This window comes from Sorex araneus, chromosome 1, assembly GCF_027595985.1.
Source record: "Sorex araneus isolate mSorAra2 chromosome 1, mSorAra2.pri, whole genome shotgun sequence".
Lineage (NCBI taxonomy): Eukaryota > Metazoa > Chordata > Mammalia > Eulipotyphla > Soricidae > Sorex > Sorex araneus.
Window position 1 is genome coordinate 77,692,367 of NC_073302.1, and position 21,415 is coordinate 77,713,781.

General features: G+C 40.6%; 1 pseudogene; it reads right to left on the reverse strand.

Annotated features, from left to right (window-relative positions):
• LOC129401993 (40S ribosomal protein SA-like) overlaps nt 1-13,940 on the reverse strand; it is a 159,778-nt pseudogene extending 145,838 nt beyond the window's left edge.
• Between the last annotated feature and the right edge of the window lie 7,475 nt (nt 13,941-21,415).

The window sequence follows — 21,415 nt, forward strand, 5'->3', positions numbered from 1 at the left end:
GGTCAAAAGGCACATGAAAAAATGCTCTGCATCACTAGTTATCAGGGAGCTGCAAATCAAAACAATAATGAGATATCATCTCACACCACAGAGACTGGCACACATTCTAAAGAACAAAAGCAACCAGTGCTGGCATGAATGTGGGGAAAAAGGGACACTCCTTCACTGTCGGTGGTCCAGCATTTCTGGAAAACAATATGGTCTTTCAAAAGGAAAACAAAATCCCTTCAAAAGCTAGAAAATGAGCTTCCATATGACCCCACAATACCACTTCTGGGAATATATCCCGAGGATGCAAAACGGCACAGTAGATGATATCTGAACCTATATGTTCATTGCAGCACTGTTCACAATAGCCAAAATCTGGAAACAACTCACGTGCCCTAGAACAGATGACTGGTTAAAGAAACTTTAGTACATCTACACAATGAAATACTATGCAGCTGTTAGGAGAGATGAAGTCATGAAATTTGCTTATAAATGGATACACATGGAGAGTATCATGCTAAGTGAAATGAGTCAGAAAGAGAGGGACAGACATAGAGGGACTGCACTCATTTGTGGAGTATAGGATAACATCACATGAGGCTGAAACCCAAGGACAGTAGATAGAAGGGCCAGGAGGATTGTCTAACAGCTGGAAGATTGCTTCATGAGCAGAGGGAAGAAGGCAGATGGAGTAGAGAAGGGATCACTAGGAAAATGATGGGTGGAGGAATCAGTGGGAATGGGAGATGCGTGCCTAAAGTAGATAATGGACCAAACATGATGACCTCTCAGTATCTGTGTTTTAAGCCATAATGCCCAAAAGTAGAAAGAGAGTGTGGGGAATATTGTCTGACATGGAGGCAGGAGGAGGGTGGGAAAGGGAGTGTACCATGGATATTGGTGGATATTGGTGGTGGGGAATGTGCACTGGTGGAGGGATAGGTGTTTGATCATTGTGTGATTGTTATCCAAACATGAAAGCTTGTAACTATCTCACAGTGATCCAATAAAATTTAAAAATAAATAAATAAATATATATATATTTAAATATCTTTAAGATGTGGACATAGAGAACAACAAATAGCCAAGTAGTGTTGGAATGATGGATGAATTAAAAGTACAATTTACAATATTGTAAATCATGTTAGTAAAAATAGTAGCACCACACTATAGCATTGTCGTCCCCTTGTTCATCGATTTGCTCGAGCAAGCGCCAGTAACGTCTCCACTGTGAGATTTTTTTTTTTGTTTTTAGCATATAGAATACGCTATGGGTAGCTTGCTGGGCTCTCTGAGAGGGATGGAGGAATCGAATCTGGGTTGGCCATGTGGAAGGCAAACACCCTACCTGCTATGCTATCGCTCCAGTCAGAATTAATAAAAGTCAGATAAAATTTAGCTAGAGTTTCCTAGTTTCAAATATTTTTGGTAAAAATAGGGAAAAATCTAGTGTTTTTTTAAATCTGATGCAATTTTAAGTATCAATTTTTGAATACTAATATAGCACTTCCCTGTTCTCCTGATCAGAGTTATGAAACCTCTAATATATATATATTATATATATATATGTAGGTCTTCCACATATGCCTAGATAAAGGAGGTTGGGAGGTTAGGATAAATGGAAAGCTGGGCCTCATTTTTTCTTGATCTTTATGCTTTTACTGGCTATAGAAACCTTAGGCTGGGATAGAAACCAAGAAACACAGCTAGAAAACTTAGACTGGGACAGAAACCAAGAAATACAACTAATAAGGTAGTGAGACAGACCTGAAGTTACACAGTCCTTGGAACAAGTGTTATGAAAGTCCTAACACAGTGCATGCAGGCTCATGTGCAGTATATGGAAGGCATCCAGAATGCATGACGGGAGTAAGGAAGGTGCAGGGCTTTGCCATGAATAAGACAGGAAAGATTTTGTGAAGCATATTAGATTCTAAGTTCTGGCCACACCCTCTCAATCTGAAAGGTCCTGGCAAAGTTTTGTTTAACCTGAGTATTTTCTTTAGCTATGTAAAGGGATCAGCTGCAGTCTGACCTTTCCACACTTGTGGTTGAAGTCGGCCAGCATTTGTGCCACTTGGCTAACGTTTGGTGTTATGAGAATGATGTCATCAACGAAGCAGAGGTGTTGTAATTGCTGACCGTCCATCTTCACTCCCATTCCTTCCCATTCCAGTAGTCACATGATATTCTCGAGGGTGGCACTGAAGAGTTTTGGTGAAATGGTATCACCCTGCCGAATGCCTCTCTTTAGGTCAATGTTTACTTCCTTGTTGAATGGTGAGATTCTGCTGGTGAATTTGTAATACAGCTCGTGGAGGATCTTGATGTACTGAGTTTGAACACCCTGTTTGGCTAGGGCTTTGATGACTGCTTCAATCTCATCAGAATTGAAGGCCTTCTTTAAGTCAATGAATGTTAGACAGCAGAATTGGGAATGAGAGTAAAACTTCTGTGGGTTTGGTCACTGTGTGGATATAGTCGATTGTGCTGAATCCTTTTCGGAACCCAGCTTGCCTGCATGATTGTCCTTCATCTAGTGTTCTGCCTATTCTATTCAGGATGACATGAGTGAACAACTTGTAGATGACAGACAGCAGGCAGATTGAGCAATAGTTGCCGAAGTCGTGGATGTCTCACTTCTTGTATAACAGAATGGTCCTGCTGGTTTTCCACTGGGATGGTACCTTGCCTTTAGATAGGTAGCATGTGAAGAGCTGAGCCAGTGTATTGATGAGTACTGGTGGCAGATTCTTCAGAGTATGACATTGTCTGGATCGGGTGCTGTACATGTCTTTACTGACAAAATGGTGTGTCAGATTTTAGAAGGAAGGACGGATGTTGGAAACGACATATCCATCCTGCAGAATTTGGTATGTGGGCAGGCGGACGTGGCTGTCAAAGAGATCCGAGTAGAAGTCATGAATAATCCTCTCTATTGCCTTTCTGGAATATGTGATAGATTCATCAGGATGTTAGAGGGCAGTCATCTTGGTCTTGTAGTTGGCGAAGGACAGGTGAGCGTTGTGAGTACTTTTCCCGGCTTTTGTCACCTCAGCTAACACTGCTGCTCTTCTCTCTTTGAGGTCTTCCTTTATAGCTTCTCTGCTTGGACATTAGCTTGTGGTTGCCTGAGGCTCATGTCAAACCACGTTGGTGAATGAGCTCGAGAGTTTCCAAAGACAGGCATCTGTTTGTGGCTTTCTAACTCTCAGCATTCTTTGTGCAGTCATGGAGGTGCTGAATCAGTCGATTGTATCCCTTGTTGACGCTGTCAAACGATGGCATCTTACCACGTTGCCTCAATAGTGCCAAAGAGCTCCCAGTAAGTGGTCATTCTGGGAGTTCTATTCTTGAACTCACACTTTGCAGATCTTTCTCCCCACTGCTCAGTGAAGTAGAATTTTGCACAAATGAGATGTTGGTCCGATCCTGTTTGGAATTGTGGGACAACAGCAACATTGGTCAGGCAAAACCTTCGATTGAATATGATGTGGTCAATTTCATTGTGGAACTGTCCACCGGGAGGCTCCTATGTCCAATGTTTAGATTCGGCCTTCTGGAGCTGTGAGTTACCATGGATGGTCTTGGTCAACATGATAAACTCAGACAGTCTCTCACCCTGTTCCTTCCATTCTAGGCCATGGGACCCAAAGTGGAGTTCTTTGGGCAAACTTCTCGGTCCTATTTTGGCATTAAAATCACCAACAATGATCTTTTAGAAGGTGTGGTCATCTTTATAGAACTTCTCCAGCTCCATGTAGAACTTCTCGATTTCTTTGTCATTGTAGTTGGATGTTGGTGCATAGACGATGAAGATAGAAACTGCCAGCAGTGAGCCACATCTATTCAAGCGTAATCATCCGATTCGGGTTGTTAGACATTCAAATGAATCAATGCTTATGGCCAAGTTCATGTTGACAAGAACACCGACGCCACCGATGCCTCTGTTTTCACATGTTCTGAGGAACAGTTCTTCTCCAGTGTTGAAAATGGCATGATGTGATTGATGTCTTCTCATTTTGGTCAGAACAATGATGTCGTAGTTGATCTTCTGTGCTTGCACCGTCAGTTCCTCGATGGATGCTTCTGATGCCAGCTTACGTGCATTGAAATTACAGACAGTTGTGTTGACAGTCTAGCTCGACCCTGAGATTTTTTTCAGCCTCTCCTTGCTCATCTTTCTTAACGCTGACATATTAGGGGCTCTTTCGGTTTCAGGTGAATGAGGATCATTGTTTTTATTGTTTTTGACATATCAAATATGCCACGAGTAGCTTGCCAGACTCTGCCGTGCGGGTTGGGTAGTCTCGGTAGCTTGCCGGGTTCTCTGAGAAGGATGGAGTTGAACTGCAGCTGAACCTCAACAAAATGATGTTCATGAAGAACGAACTAGTCCCTGACTCTCCATTTGCTCTCATTGGAATGAATATCTCCGAATGCAGCAGCTATATGTACCTGGGTTGAGAACTGAACATGAAGAATATTTTGGTGCCAGAACTGCACAGAAGGAAGAGAGCAGCGTGGAACACCTTCAAGAGTGTCCAAGAAGTGGTTAAAAGGATGAAGGACCTCCAACTTTGGCCACATTTTTTTGAATCCACCATTCTTCCTGCACTTACGTATGCCTCACAGACCTATGCCCTACGCAAACAGGATGAGAACGTTATTCAGGCATCCTAAACATAAAACTAAAGAGGTATGCTAGGAGTATCACGTCTCACTCAAGTGAGAGAAGGAATCTGGATTTCCAACCTCAGTCGAAGGTCAGGAATCAGGGACGCTGTCTCATTTACCGAGACATCAAAAATCAGATGGGCCAGATTTGTAATGCAATTCAGAGATGACAGCTGGACTAGAGCTGTTACCAATTGGATTCCACAGGAAGTCAAAAGACCGCATGGCCGCCCACCAAGGAGATGGTCAGACTTCTTCGTTAAAGCCCTGAATGAACGGTTTGAGGCTCTTCCTCTTCCTGGAGCGAGCAGGTATTATTGGGCTACACTAGCATGCGACAGGGACAAATGGAGTCGTTACTGGCCCCCGCTTGAGCAAATCGAAGATCAACGGGAAGAAAAGTGATACAAGTGAAGTGATGTAAAGGGATGATGCTAGTACCTGGTTCATTAAATGATTTATATAATGAGTGCACAATAGGCTGTGTGAGTAACAGATTTATGTTTGTATTATCAGATTTGACTTATTTAGTGTTTTGGGCACCAGGGATAGACTTATGCTGGTATAAAATTGTGTTTATTTATTTAATATTGATTTCTAATATAAATAAAAATTGAATATAAATCAAAGAAAAGATTAACTTCAAGCAGCAGAAAAGTAATTTAGACTTAAAAGAACTGTAGGATAGGGGAGAAAAGATAAGTGAAACAAGAAAATAAGCTTTCTTTACCCTAGCATCAAGAACACTGAACAGCATACACTACACTCAGGTGACCTGTCTGACAACTAAGTGTGGCATCAACTTTTTAATTTTGGATGCAAATTTGGAGAGACTCTAGTTCATGACTGAGTCTTACTGTGAGCTCAGAATGTTTCATGTGTTCCTACTAACTCAAAGGGACTATGAATCTATATGTCTGCTTGCATGTAATTTCTTGAGCAAGTCTTCACCAATTGTGATCTATTCATTTCACTGGCTTAAAGAAAAGAAGAGATTGGCGGCCCTGCACTAAATGTCTCCAGTTCCCAAATCTCCTTAGCTTGGAGGAGGTCTCATTTTGCAATTAAGCCAGGACAGATACCTGAAAACTCAGCTTTCAGGCAAACCGTGATTAACTTGATCAAAGGCATCTGGGAGAGTCATCAGTGACCTGAAATTATGACCTTAGTATTCTGACCTGAAACTAGACACCACTGCAATTGCTTTCTGCAAGAAAGATCATGCCACAGTGAGCTTTGTTTGCTGTCACAACAGTTTTTTTTCTGTCTTGGCACAGTTAAATATAAAACATGTCCACCAAAAAATAAATGATTTTTCCAATTTTGCATAAGTTAATTTTCAGAAAACAAACTCTCTTGTGTTTGAGTGATAGGATAAAATTTTAAATGCCTCAATTATTATCAGTCCTCTGAACTTAATATAAGATTTGGTCCTTCAAAAACAACTATGGCATCAAGGTTCATTTTCAGTTACTATTATTAACAGAGAGTAAAGGTGGAGGGAAATGCAAAACAAATTTATAGGTGTTAACATAAGAACTCTGTCAGTGTGGGGCCAGCAGTAGCGAGTTCTCTAGAAAGCTTTTGGAATTAGAAAATTGAGGTGCTGGAGTTTAGATGTTTTAACAACAAACTTAGAAGAATGACTTGGAAAGAAAGTTAAGGAAGATCATCAGTGATAATTTTGTGGGACACGCATGTGGAGTGTCCCACTCCAAAGAGCTGTTCAAGAAATTGTTTGCACCTACAAATTAAAGTTTAGGAGATATGCCAAATAACTGGCATAGGAGATATGCCAAATAACTGCTGCCCCCTCCCCCCGCCCCCTCCCAGCATTGACATTACTTTTAAAAGGGATTCTTTGAATTTTAAAGCCTCAACAGATTTTTAGTGTTGTTTTTTTTTTTGCGGGGGGGGGGTGTGTTTTTTCTCCTTGCCTGTGAGGACAAGAGGCTGTCAGAGCATATGCCCAAATTTTCAAAGGACAATGATCACAGTTTTTCAGGGAGGAATAAACAAATTCATCTAGAAGCTACTTGAGAGCACGGTGAATAGTTTAAGTGGGAACACTGAGGTTTACAAAATGAAATGAAGGTTCAAAAGAATAGGGACACTTGAAACAGGTGAGAAGATTGTGTCCAGGTCATTTGCAAGACTATTGTGGAAACCTTTCATGTTAAAAGACCAGTCACACTCATCCCTTCAAAAGAAAATAAACACAAATTGGGGGATTATATTGATCTCTGAAGCATAATTGTGAGTATTAAGTGGCTTTGTAAACAATGAGAGTTTTCCTAGACTTTAAATCTCTCAAGCAAATTGGAAATTTTTTTTCTTCCAATGAGAAAGATTGAATAGAAATACTTGGTAACAAATCCCTTGCTTCCTAAAAGAGGTTCTCACATAGAGGTAAGAAGAGAAAAATTTCAGGGTCTCAAAAACTATAATCCTTTCAGTTGCAATCAACAATTTAGCCTTTCCCTCAATTCAACTTAGTTTTTTCTTAAACACTTATGATCCCACATCACCATTTTTGTTTCAGAGTTTTTAATGTTCTTTTATTTCAGTTTGCAGAACATCTGGGGAGAAATAATAATCAAAAATGACTACTATAGGGGGCCAAAGAGATAATAAAATGGTTATAGTGTTTGTCTTGCACATGGTTGACTTAGGTTCAATACCTGGAATCCCATATGTTGCCCCAAGCACTTCCAGGAGTAATTCCTGAATACTGAGCCAAGAGTAAGCTCTGAGCATTGCCAGTTGTGGCCCCAAAACAAAACAAAAAATACTACAAAAAAGGCATAGTACGTCCGTGGTCTCTAAAGAAACTCTCCTAAATAATAATTTAAAAATCTGCAGTTGCTCTATTCTTACCTCCTGAATTTGACCATAACCTTTCTTCCCATAATTAAGAAAAGTTATTTGTCATAAAGATTGTATGCATGCCTCAGTGAAAAGATCATTTTGTTATTTTTTAAAAAAACATCTGATTTAGTAATCACTGTTAGCTTAGTGATTTTTGCACAAGTCACATAACTGGAATCTATGAACTTCATTTTCCCCTAATGTGTGCTCAAATACCCATCTAAGGCTATACCAAGTGTGAGGTGTAGCATCTCATGATTTGGGACAGCTTCTGGCATATACTAAGAGCCCAAGCTAATCACATTGTCTAAGCTCCCTGAGAACCAGGTCCAGTTGCCTTGAATTCTTACCACTCAAACAATGGGTGTTTTCCAAATCACACAAATGTAATCAATTGCAGGGACTGTCTTCAGAAGAAGTTTCTAGGTTTTTGGTTAATATTTCATTTTCACTTTCTAATGTTTTTAGGTAGTCCTAGATCCACATTAAGTCACCCAATGTCAGATACACCATATAGGGCTTTTTTATAGAAGTGCTTTATATTTTCATTATTATGTTCACCTTTCAATAGCTTCTTAGATTGACCTTCCAATTCTCTAGTGAGGGGGCCACATCCATAGTACAGGGGAAAAGGTGCTTGCCTTGCACGTGGTAGACCCCAGTTCAATCCCCAATGCTCCATACGGCCCACCAAATACTGGCCAAGACTGATCCTTGATTACAGTCAGGTGTAAGCCCTGAACCCAGATGGAGGTGGATGAAACAAAACAAAACAAAAACCTCACAATTCCAGCTTAATTCCCTCTTTAGTTCCAATTTATTTTACCTTCTTACTTAAGACTTCTCCCTGTTAACTACTCCCCAAATATTCCAAACTTGTTCCAGCCTCCTGGTCTCTTTTCCTCTACCTGGCAGGCTTTGCCTCAACTTTGTCTCCTGAGATAAGAGTCCAATCAGTGACTCCTCTGCTTCCCTTGCTTTAATTTATTCAATGCCATAACCCTGAACACTCTGCCACGTGTTCCGCTATTTCCAAGCTAGGCAGAGACTACACCTATTTCATCGCCAGCTGCCTTAGCAATGTGAACAAGTATGCCTAGCATGGAGTAAGCCAGTGATCCCAGGGCTACTCGCAAGCAGTGGGCAGGTGCATGTTAGGGCCCTTGTTGATGCCGGGGTATCACTGTATCACTGTCATCCTGTTTATCGAGTTGCCCAAGCGGGCGCCAGTAAAGTCTCCATTCGTCCTAGCCCTGATATTTTAGCAGCCTTTCTTTACTCGTCCTTCCCAATGGTGCCGCATTAGAAGATCTTTCAGGGTCAGGGGAATGAGATCCATCATTGTTACTGTTTTTGGCATATTGAATACGCCAGGGGGAGCTTGCCAGGCTCTACTGTGTGGGCAGGATACTCTTGGTAGCTTGCCGAGTTCTCTGAAAGGGAGAACTAGACAATAAGAGGTTGCTTCCGGGAGCTTTGTTTTATAGTCTCTGGATTTTTTTTTTAATTTTATTGAATCACTGTGAGGTAGTTACAAGCTTTCATCTTTGGGTTACAAACACACAATGATCAAATACCCATCACTCCACCAGTGCACATTTCCCACCCCTAATATTCCCTGTATACCTTCCTTTTCCACCCTCCTCTTGCCTCCATGGAGGTATGGCAGACAATATTCCCCATACTCTCTATTTTTGGACATTATGGCTTGCAACACAAACACTGAGAGATAGATCTAGATCTTGGCCATTGATGGGATTACACAGCTGCCAGGGGCAGTTTGTGGGTGTGGCTGCCAAGCTACTGGAAAATAGGGGATCTGGGTGGAGGAGGCCCAGCCCTGATTTGAGCAGGCTTGGAGGTCCCGCACACCTGGGTTCCTCTGCCAATTTCTTTATGCATGAGGCTCATCCAAGTGTGTAGAGGGTGGCCTTGAGCATGACTATGGCTGGGTTTGGGAGGTCTTCGTTTGTCGGGGTTATGTTGGGGGGAGGAGGGAAACTCAACCCGTCCCCCTCCGAAGGACCCCAATGAAGACAGCCAGACGCGGGGGCAGAAGACTCTGCACCGATAGGGGAAGTATTTACTGGATCTCGGGGTTTGTGTCTATGCGCTGAATGTTTTTCTGTTTCTTGATCTTAAGGGCAAGTGCCTGTCATAAGGCGAACTTTCTTGATGGGGAGAGTCAGATCTCAGATGCTTCTGTATGTTGGAGCACCCGAGGGATTCAGGCATGTGTTGTCAAAGCTGTTGGTAGTGAGGTGGGTCGTGTTGCAACCAGCTTGCACCCACAGGGCTGGCAGTGTAACAGGCTCCTGGAAGAGACGCATGAGCTGAAAACCAGGCTACTGTATTCCTGCGGGGTCCGATGGCAACCCTGAGGATTCGCAGAATCTGGCAACGCCAACCAGCAGCTCCTTAAAGATAGGCTCTGGAGTTGTGTTTGTCTGGAGGGTGGGCCAACTCTCAAAAGCAGGTTGAGAATGTTTATAGCTAGTCAGAAAAAAAATAAAATCTAACAACAAACCAGCTTACAGACAACTTAAACAACTCACCGAGAAGACAAGGTTGCAATGATGCCTCAAGGGGCCAGGGAGAGAGAGCCTCTTTTCCTCTCTTTTCTTTTTCTCTTCTTCTTTGTTTCCTTTCTCATTCATTATTACTCAAGGATTACTCCTGGTTCTTTACTTAGGTGACCTGGTGGTGTTCAGAGGGTCCTGCAGTGGCAGGAGCTAGACTGTGATCAGCTGCATGCAAGGCAAACGCCTTGCTGCTGTATTATTTCTCTGGCTCACAATTTAGTTCTAGATATATTCTTCCCAGCATGTAAGTATACTTATCCTAATCATGTTATTTTAAAGCATGACAATCTATCTTTGAGATAAGAACTTAGTTTTATGGGATTATGAAAATTTCTATGTCAGTAATCTATATATGAATATTTGATTTGATTCTTTTCTATTTTAAAATATTTATTGAGGGCTTTGAGAGACATTGAGACGTTGGAGACTTTAACGTTCTCAAGGATACCAGGATGATGGAACATCCTTCGCTTCGCCTGTCATCCCAGAAGAGCCTGGAGAGTCCGTTCCCTGGCCCACGGAACACCGCAATTGAGCGCTGCCTGCTCCCGGCCTGTGCATGGGCCTGCCTTCGCCACAGCCCACAGTTTCTCATTTGCTATGTATATTGCATGTTGACTTGAGTGGAGACACAAATAAACTCAACACTTTGTGACAAGCATAATGTCACTTTTGGATCATTCACTTTCTTTTTTTGTCAACTAATTTATGAACAAACTTTGAGAACTGTGGAAAGATGACTGGTTCTTATAGCTAAGAAAGATCGATGTTGATCTGTTGAAGTAAGTAAGGGAGATAACCCCAGATAAAACAACTTTATTTCAGAGATGTTGAAATAAGGATGCATCCTTTGGTGTCATCATTTGGTACAGGGGTAATTAACTTAAGAGTTTCTGACTCTGAGCTTAGGGATATTACCTACATTACATCATCAAACAAATTTACTCTTAGTTCCTTACTCAATTCACAAGGATTGTGTACATCACTAATATATTCTGCATTCCCGTTGTAATCACTTGCAATCACTTGTCATCCCATTATTCATCAATTTGCTCAAGCGGGCACCAGTAACGTCTCCATTTGTCCCAGTCGCGTCCTAGTGTAGCCCAATGGCATCTGCTCACTTCAGAAACACAAAGAGCACCAAATTGTTCATTCAGGGTTTTAACAAAGAAGTCGGACCATCTCATAGGTGGGCAACCAAATTTTCTTTTGATGTCCTGTGGAAACCAGTATGTAACAGCTCTAGTCCAGTGATTGTCTTTAAATCCCATTACGTGTCCGGCCCATCTGATTTTTGACACCTTGGCAAACAAGACAGTGTCCCTGATCTTTGATGGTTGATGGAGGTCAGAACTCCGGATTCCTTCTCTCACTTGAGTGAAGTATGATATTTCAAGTATAGCTCTTTTCACTCCTCTTTGGATGAACCAAATAGTGTTCTCATCCTGTTTTTGTAGGGCCCAGATCTTCGAGGCATATGTTAGTGCAGGAAGAATGGTGGAGTTGAAAAGATGTGTCCAGAGCCAGAGGCTCTTCATCATTTTAACCACTTCTTTGACTCTCTTGAAGGCATTCCACACTGCTCTCGTCTTCCTGTGCAGCTCAGTTGCTAGGTCGTTTGTCATGTTGAGTTCTACGACCTAGGTACACATAACTTCTGCACTTGGAGATGTTCATTCCATTGAAAGCAAATGGAATATCAGGGACTAATCCGTTTCTCATGAACATTGTATTCATGAGATTCAGCTGCAGACCAACCTTTCCACACTCGCAGTCGAAGTCGCCAGCATTTGTGCTGCTTGGCTGATGTTTGGTGTTATGAGAACAGAACAATGTCATCAGCGAAGTAGAAGTGGTGTAGTTGCTGACCATTTATCTTCAGTCATATTTCTTCCCATTCCAGTTGTTGCATGATGTTATCAAGGGTGACACTGAAGAGTTTCAGTGAAATGGTATCACCCTGCCGAACCTCTCTCTTTTAAAAATTTTTTTTAATTTATTTTTTAATTGAATCACCATAAGAACAGTTACAGGACTTTTAGGATAGACTCTCAGTCATACTATGCTCAAAGACCCATCCTTTCACCAGTGCACGTTTCATCACCAATAACCCCAGCATACCCCCCTCCCACTTACCCTCTGCCTGTGTGGCAGATGATTTTCACTTTACTCTCCCCTTGCTTTGATTACATTCAATTTTCGACAGGAAACTCACTATCATTATTTGGAGTTTTTCCTTCAACAGTCATACCTCTCATAATGTCATCATTAGATTGTATGTTTTCTATTGTTGGTAAAAAAGAGCATATGATGTTGCACAGTCTCGAAAGTGGCCGCCCAGTTTTGAAATTTTTGTATTAAGTCCAGAGGTATTTCTGCCAGCAGCCGCTGCATTTCAAGATTGGTTTCTGTGGTGCTGGGATCATGGCTGTTCAGGAGCAGAGAAGCTGTTCATGAGCGACCACTCAGGGTCTCAGTTGGGCAGGAGGCAGGGCCGGTTCTGCCTCCCCCAACGCAAGATTCCCCATGCATCCTGTCCCATCACTGCAAACTCCTACTTCTCTGTCCAATTGGTTCTGAATGGTGGCAGTTGCCATGTTGTCCAGGGAGTAAAAGGCCAAGGGACAGAAACCCTTCCCCTCCTGGGGCTGCACGGGGCCTTAGCATAATTCAGAGTCTAGAAGTATATCTCCCAGCAGCCACTGAATTCTGAGATTGGTTCCTGTGCCTCTAGGATACTGGACACTCATAGGTGGCAGAGCCATTCCTAAGCATATATTTTGTATATCAGGAAAGGCTTATGCGGCCATGCAGTTTGGAGATATCCCAGTCCCGCATACCGGAGCTGTGTTAGTGGAAGCTCAGTGTCGCCAGGGCTCCATCTGGAGAAGGCGTGCTGGCTGTACCTTCTCCGTCTGGCACCCCAGTGCTGTTGGCCCGGTCTGGGGTCTGGAGAAATCTCTGGCTTGCGGTGTGAACCGCTCTCTTAACATTGATGATCACTTCTTTGTAAAATGGTGAGATCCTGGTGGTGAATCCATAATACAGCTCACCAAGGATCCTAATGTACTGAGTTTGAACACCCTGTTTGTCTAGGGCTTCAATGAGTGCTTCAGTCTCATCCCTGTTGCAACCTTTTAAAATACTTATGGTGATAGAATATGTGCACTGGTGAAGGGATGGGTGTTTGAGCATTGTGTAACTGAGACTTAAGCCTGAAAACTTTGCAACTTTCCACATGGTGATTCAATTAAAAAAATAATTAGTTAAAAAATGTTTTAAAAATAAAAAATAAATAGGGGCTGGAGCGATAGCACAGCGGGTAGGGCGTTTGCCTTGCACGCGGCCGACCCGGGTTCTAATCCCAGCATCCCATATGGTCCCCTGAGCACCGCCAGGGGTGATTCCTGAGTGCAGAGCCAGGAGTAACCCCTGTGCATCGCCGGGTGTGACCAAAAAACCAAAAAAAAAATAAATAAATAAAAAATAAAAATAAATAAATAAAATATTTATGGTAATGATGCTCTGTTTTAGGTCATTTTATGTGCTTTGAGTCCTGAGAGAGAGAAATACTATATGTATGATTTGTATTTTTCAGTTTCTCATATTTTTCAGGAAGTATTTTTCTCATTTTTTTGTACACATCTAATTTCACTGACAAATATGAAAAAGAAAAAATCCTGTCAGACTTCTAAATTGCAGTAATGTGGCATAAAATATTCCCTACTCATTTTTCATAATTACAACACCATATTTGATTGGAGGTAAGATGGTGCCAATGCTGCCTAAACCCCTTGGGCTCTCCCGAACCTGGCTCACCATCTTGTTAGACAATGCGTGGCTCAGCATGCCAGGCATAGAACTCTACACATTATCCCTGCTGGAACTCTACACGTGATTCCTGATTGATATTGATGGCTGTTTTGCAAGATTCGAACATAATGGCGTCTGTGAGGCATGGAGAAACTGCAGTGGCGGTGGCGGCTGCAGTGTTGCTGCCTGGCCCGGCTGGGTTGAGTCGCAGCGCCTTGAGACATAGAGCTGTGGCAGCAGTGTGTGCAGTGGCTCATCCACTCTGGGATGCTGCCAGCCAACCACTGGGTGACTCAGCGCAGGTGTTCAACCTGGAACAGACCCTCTGCAATACCGTCCCGCTCTGCACGTGCTCAACAACATTTGGGTGCACTTCATCAGCCTCAAGAAGGTCAACCTAAGGCTGCAGATATCCCAGGTGCTGCCCAGAGATGCAAGCAAGTGTATGTCTGTCAGTGTGCATACTGTCACAATATGTCCATCTTACATTCAGTAAAAAAAAGCTTACATTTGGTAGACTGGGAACGCCTGTAAAGATGATTAGGGTCCGCCCCAAAAGACTCTGTCCCTCTCAGAGAGCCCGGCAAGCTACCAAGAGTATCCCACCCACATGGTAGCCTAGCAAGCTATGAGTAGCGTACTCAGTATATGCCAAAAAAAGTAAAAACAATGTGTCCTCATTCCCCTGATCCTGAAAGAGCTTCCAATATGCCATCAAGCTACACTAGCATGTGACAGGGACTAATGGAGACATTACTGGCACCCGCCCAAACAAATCGATGAACAATGAGATAACAGTGATACAGTGATATTGAGGGCTAGAGAGTATATAGATAATGTGTTTACTTTGCACATAGCGACCTACGTTTGGTTTTTGACATCATTAATGGGTTCCTGAGCCCTACCAAAAGTGATCCCTGAGCACAGAGCAAGAGGTGAGGCTGAGATACAGCAGGTGTAGCCTCCAAATCAAGCCAAAACAAAAAAACAAATACTTATGAAAACATTGTGTTTATACAATACAATAGTATTCATATCAGTGTTTTGGAGAAACAGTATTTTAGTCCATTCCCACCAATGAGAGTCAATATCTCTCCTCTGTCTCTCCAGAATACTGCTTCAATGGCATTTGATTTGAATCTTTAGTGGTATTGGTAATTTATAAGGGATGTGCCCTAAAAAGCACTATTGAAATATGAAAACTCACAATGGAAACAAGATCATCTATAACCTGGGAATGCTATGCATTATTTTTATATGTTGTTGTTAAAACATACATTAAAAAGCTGTTGTCGTTTTTATCACAAATTTATTACACCATATGAAAAATTGTTATTACCAGAGTTTCTTATAAGAAACAAGTGAGGCTTGTATGTCAGAACTTAATTAAAGAAAAGGTCAAAATAGTTTTAGTTAGATCAGAGCTTCAGATTCTTCTTCTAACAATAATGAGTGACCTTTAGTTCCAGACATGGAAGAAAGAGCGGTCCCTAAAAATATGACCTCCCACTTGACTAGTGAAATCAACATAGAAATTTCCAGAATGTATGTATTTGGTCCTTTATTTCTGGATCATATGAGATTTTTGAGCCCAGAAATTCCACAGGCCATTGAGGACTGGTCATCAGTTTCTAGATCATTCACTTGTCAGTGCCATAAAACATACACAGACATATACAAAGACACAAATGCATATGTTTATTCACTTTTTATATGTCTATTGCACACATATACACACATGCATACATAGACACACTGGCTATGTTCTTGGATTAATAAGTGCTGTCCTAAAACTTATAACTGCCAACGTCCCAAGTTAACCTGAGTGCTCCTTTCATGCAAACTTGTGAGCTCTAGAACTTCCAACGTCTGATAAGCATGGTAACAATTGCATGGCCTCTAACTCTGTATATTATCAGCCCCATCTAGCTAATGTTCTATAATCAACTATGAAATAAAGTATCCAAGCTCTTGACCTTTGGCCCTTCCATGGGTGCCCTCAGTGAGTGCTGTCTCTGTCTTAGGAACTTATTCCTTGTTTCCAAGTCTCCTCTGCTGCTCCCAAATCTTTATTCTCTTTGTTTGAACTCCATTTTAGGCTCCATCAATTAGGAATTCAATAATAAATGAGATTGAGGAGGAAAGTGGATCAAAAGAGAAAGATAGTCAAGGGAGGAGAAACAGGAGTATTCCATGATAGTAACTACAGGAGCAGTATTTAAGTCAGCAGGGTCCTGAAAAAGTCAAAAATAGAGTTTCTCATCAACCACCTAAAAACTATTCAACTAAAATGGCATTTCTCCTACCAGGTATTTGCTTCACCCCTAAACCTTACTTCTATTAACTTACTTTGCATATTTTATGAGGGGATAATGGAGAGAATAAATCTATACTCAGAATAGAGATTTTGTATTTTCCATGGAACTGTGAAAAATTTTTCATGACTAAGTTAATTTAGTACACTTAGCTTGGATCCTTAGAAGTGTTAACAATTTATAAGCAATGATCCTAAAGAAATATTACTCTTCAAGTACAAAACTTGCTGTGGTTACCTTTTCAGTTGTATAGCAAAGAGTTCATAGACTGGTGAATTTCAAGATCAAGTAAAAACATTTAATTTTACCTAAATTTTAAGGTATGTTTGGTATATTCTTATGTACAGAAAACATATGAAATTTGTTATCAGTCAGTGAAACATTCCATTCCATTTCTGAATCTTATATGAAATCAACGCTTCTCACTTGAACTCCCCCCTCTTTCCAAGGAAAAAGAAGGGAGTGAGAAAAGCAAAGGAAACAGGTGTCCAAACTGAAACTCAGGTTGGAGTTCAAGGAGAGAGGCAGAAGACATTAAAATGTTTCTTTTATGGGCATAAAAACACTCATAACTTGTGTTGTTGCTTATGCTGCAAACAACTGGGCTACTTCTTCTCCATAAGTAAAGAATTCCCAATGAAGACATGATGTGAGTTGAAGCTGCTCATAAATCATCCTATGCCGCTTCATTTTATCAAGACACAAAATAATTCATATAGTGTGAACCATTAATAGATATTACATATCTTTCTTAAGAAGATAATAGTCCATTACATTTGAGCAAAAAGTGTCTAGCAAATGATATTTAACCAATCCTGACACTAATGGTTTCCAGTACTCTGCTGACTCTTGCAACTCTGAGTCTATCAGATAAAGTTCTTTACATGACAGAGCTCAGTAAATGGTGCTGTTCAAATAAGTGACGACAATTTAAGATAAAATGAAGACATTATAAATTAGTAAATCATTGAATTTTGTTAGAAAGTTAGAATTTACTTGAAGATATTAAAGCTGCTTTCATGTATCACACCATATATAATATGTTAGATGAATAAAAGGGCCAACTACATAAACTGAATGATAAGAGTATCATAAGAAAGTAAAGGAGGCTCTCTCCACACCATGTGTTAGGAAGAAGCTTTACCAATATAGAAGATTTAAGGAAAACCTAGATCAGAGTTGAAGATTTTAGAGGGGATCTTTCATATATATAGTGACATACCATAAATAATATTAAAATATTTTAATGTTGGGGAAATATTGTCAAAATATGTTTTGTTAGTTTTATATCATGCCAGAAAATAAACCCAAGGCCTCATATGAGCAAGACATGCACTCTACCATTAAGCTGCATCCCCAGTACAAAAGACCGGTGTTAATAGACAAATTAAACATGCAATAAAATATTTCAAGAGATATATGCAATTAATCCACAGGAAAAATTATGAATGACCAATGGGCACTTGAAAAGAAGCCCATGTACTTCTGGGAATATATCCTGAGGATGCAAAAAAGCACAGTAGAAATGACATCTCTCTCCATATGTTCATTGCAGCACTGTTCACAATAGCCAAAATCTGGAAACAACCCGAGTGCCCTAAAACAGATGATTGGTTAAAGAAACTTTGGTACATCTACACAATGGAATACTATGCAGCTGTTAGGAGAGATGAAATCATGCAATTTGCTTATAAATGGATAAACATGGAAAATATCATGCTAAGTGAAATGAGTCAGAAAGAGAGGGACAGACATAGAAGGACTGCACTCATTTGTGGAGTATGGAATAACATCACATGAGGCTGACATCCAAGGACAGTAGATACAAGGGCCAGACTGCCTCATAGCTGGAAGACTGTTTCATGAGTGGAGGAGAGAAGGCAGATGGAATAGAGAAGGGATCACTAAGAAAATTATGGCTGGAGAAACCAGTTGGTATGGGGGATGCATGCCAAAAGTAGATAATAGAACAAACATAATGACTTCTCAGTGTCTGTGTTGCAAGCCATAATGCCCAAAAGTATAGAGAGAGTATGGGAAATTTTGTCTGCCATGGAGACAGGGGAAGTGTGGGAAAGGAGGGTATACCATGGATATTGGTGGTGGGGAATGTGCACTGGTGGAGGGATGGGTGTTTGATCATTGTGAGATTGTAACCCAAACATGAAAGCTTGTAACTATCTCACGGTGATTCAATAAAATGAAATAAAATAAAGATATGACAAAATAATTGAAATACACTAAAATTAAAGGAAAGCACAAAATGAAGAAATAGAGGGAGAGGAAAGAAATAAAATATATAAGCTAAATTGCAAGATGGCAAATGTAATTGTATCAGTAACTATATTAGCTGCACATGCATTACACACTCTCATCCAAGGATAGACAGCAGAATGAGTTTTTTTTAATGCTACAATTAAATGCTATCTAAAACATTGCACTTTATTTAAGTACACAAACAGGTAAAAATAAAGTGATGGCTCAAGATAGTCCATGAAAGAGAATAACTGGGAATCTAGAATGGTATATTAGGTCAAATATTATGACTGATTTTGTTATACTAGACAGGAAGAATTCAGTTTTAAAATAATCAAGAGTCAATCGCTATGAGATAATCTCACACTTTTAAGTTCATATGAAACTATCAACAGAGTCTGAATACATGAAGCAGACATAATTGAAGAGGAAATCATTCAATATTGATAGCCAGAATTTTAACGCTCCATTTTATATAATGGCTAAAACACTATGGCAGAAGTGTAAAAAGGAGACAGACTATTGAAAAAGCATTGAGCAATCAGTCCTCAGGGACCTCACAGGATACACCTTTCTCTCTCTCTCTCCTTTTTTTTGTCTTTGGTACTTCTTTATTTTCTGATTCATCATTTGCATATAAAATCACAAGGGGTGTATACTGTGAATGGACCGGTGCTGGAACATTATATGACTGAAATCCAACCACAATGTTGCAACTATGTTTCTCAGTGTTATTCAATTGAAAAAATAAAGAAATTTTTTTTAAAAAAAGAAAAGAAAAGAAGCCCACCTGTCAGGAATCAGGCAAATGGAGCAAATAAAATTTACTGGAGAAAAATATCAGTCTCTCTTATCAAAAAGATCATACACCATGACCAAGTAGGATTCATCCCAAGGATGCAAAGGTGGATTAACATTTATAATTCAATCAACACAATACATTATATTAATGAAGAGAAAGATAAAAATATATGATCATATCAATAGATGGAGATAAATCTTTTGACAAATTCCAGCAACAGTTCATGATAAACACTCTCAACAAAATGGGAGTTGAAGGAACTTTCCCCAGTATACTCAAAGCCATCTACCACAAGCCCATAGGAAGCATTATTCTCATGATCATGATATCCCGTTGATCATTGAGTTGCTTGAGCGGTCTCAGTAACCTCTACATTCATCCAATCCCTGAAATTTTAGAAGTCTCTTCTCGGCCTTCCCAACGATGCCACATTGGAGGCTCTTTCAGGGTCAGGGGAATGATATTCAGCTGGTTACTGGCTTTGGCATATTGATAAACCATGGGAAGCTTGTGAGGCTGTCCCACGTGGGCAGGAAGTTCTCAGTAGCTTGCTAGTTTCTCCCAGAGGGAAAAGTAGGTTGTAAGATATCACAAAGCTGTTTGCAGCCACGTGCTTCTGGGAGTTTTCTTTCAAGTCTCTGGATGTTGGCTGTTGATGGGATTACACACATCTGGGTTCCTCTGCCAGTACCTTCATGTGTGAGACTTGTCGAATATGTGGAGATGGGCCTTGAGCATGGCTGTGGCTAGGTTCCCGTGGTCTTTGGCCTCTGGGAGCTCTGTTTGGGGTGGGGAGGGAAGCTGGGAGCCCATCCCATCCTAGGGGCCCTGGGGAAGACAGCCAGATGTGTGGGCATTATTCTCAATGGGTAAAAATTGAAAGCTTTCCCTCTGAGATCAGGGACAAGACAAGGTTGCCCACTCTCACCACATCTATTCAATAAGATACTGGAAATATTTGCCATAACAATTAGGGAAGAAAAGATGTTAAGTTCATCAAGACAGGAAAGGAAAAAGTCAAGTTCTCACTATTTGCAGATGATATGATGTATACTTAGAGATCCTTAAAGTCTCTACCAAAAAACTCTTAGAAAAAATAGATTTTCCTAGTAAAGTGGCAGGTTACAAAATCAATACCCAAAAGTCTATGGCTTTTCTATATGCAAATAATGAAAGAGAAGCAACATTAAAAAAAATCCCTTATCGAAGATTATATAATCATATACTTGAGGGTGTGTGTAAGGATATTCAACCCTATTCCACTGGTGTGTGGATCTGTTTTTGTTCCAGTACGATGCTGTTTTAATTACTACCACTTTGTAGTACAGTTTGAAGTTGGGGAAGGTGATGCGTCCCATCTTTTTTTCCCCATGAATTAATTTAGCTATTCGTGGGGGCTTGTTGTTCCATATGAATTTCAGGAATGTTTGATCAATTACTTTGAGGAATGTCATAGGTACCCTTATAGGGATCGCATTGAGTCTGTATAATCCTTTGCGGACTACTGCCATTTTGACAATGTTAATTCTCCCAATCTATGACCAGGAGATGTGTTTCCATTTCCTTGTGTCTTCTTTCATTTCTTGAAGTAGTGTTTTGTAGTTTTTATGTACAGATCTTTCACCTCCTTGGTTAAGTTGATTCCAAGGTACTTCATTTTCTGAGGCATGGTTGTGAAGGGGAAGGTGGTTGTCTTTTTTTATATCACTTTCTTGGTTGTCTTTTTTTATATCACTTTCTTCTCTCTCATTATTTGCATATAGGAAAGCCATGGATTTTTGGGTATTGATTTTAGAGCCTGTGACTTTACTATACAAGTAAAGTCTATTGTTTCTGGGAGCTTCTTGAAAGAGGATTTGGGGTTCTCTAAATGTAGTAACCTGCCATCTGCAAATAGTGAGAATTTGATTTCTTCCTTTCCTATTTGGATGCCCTTGATGCCTTTATCGAGCAAAGAAAGCCTCTTTAACAAATGGTGCTGGCAAAACTGGACAGCTACATGCAAAAAAGTAGGCTCAGACCTCTACCTAACACCACGCACAAAAGTCATATCAAAATGGATTAAAGACCTCAACATCAGATCAGAATTCATAAGGTACACTGAAGAAAAG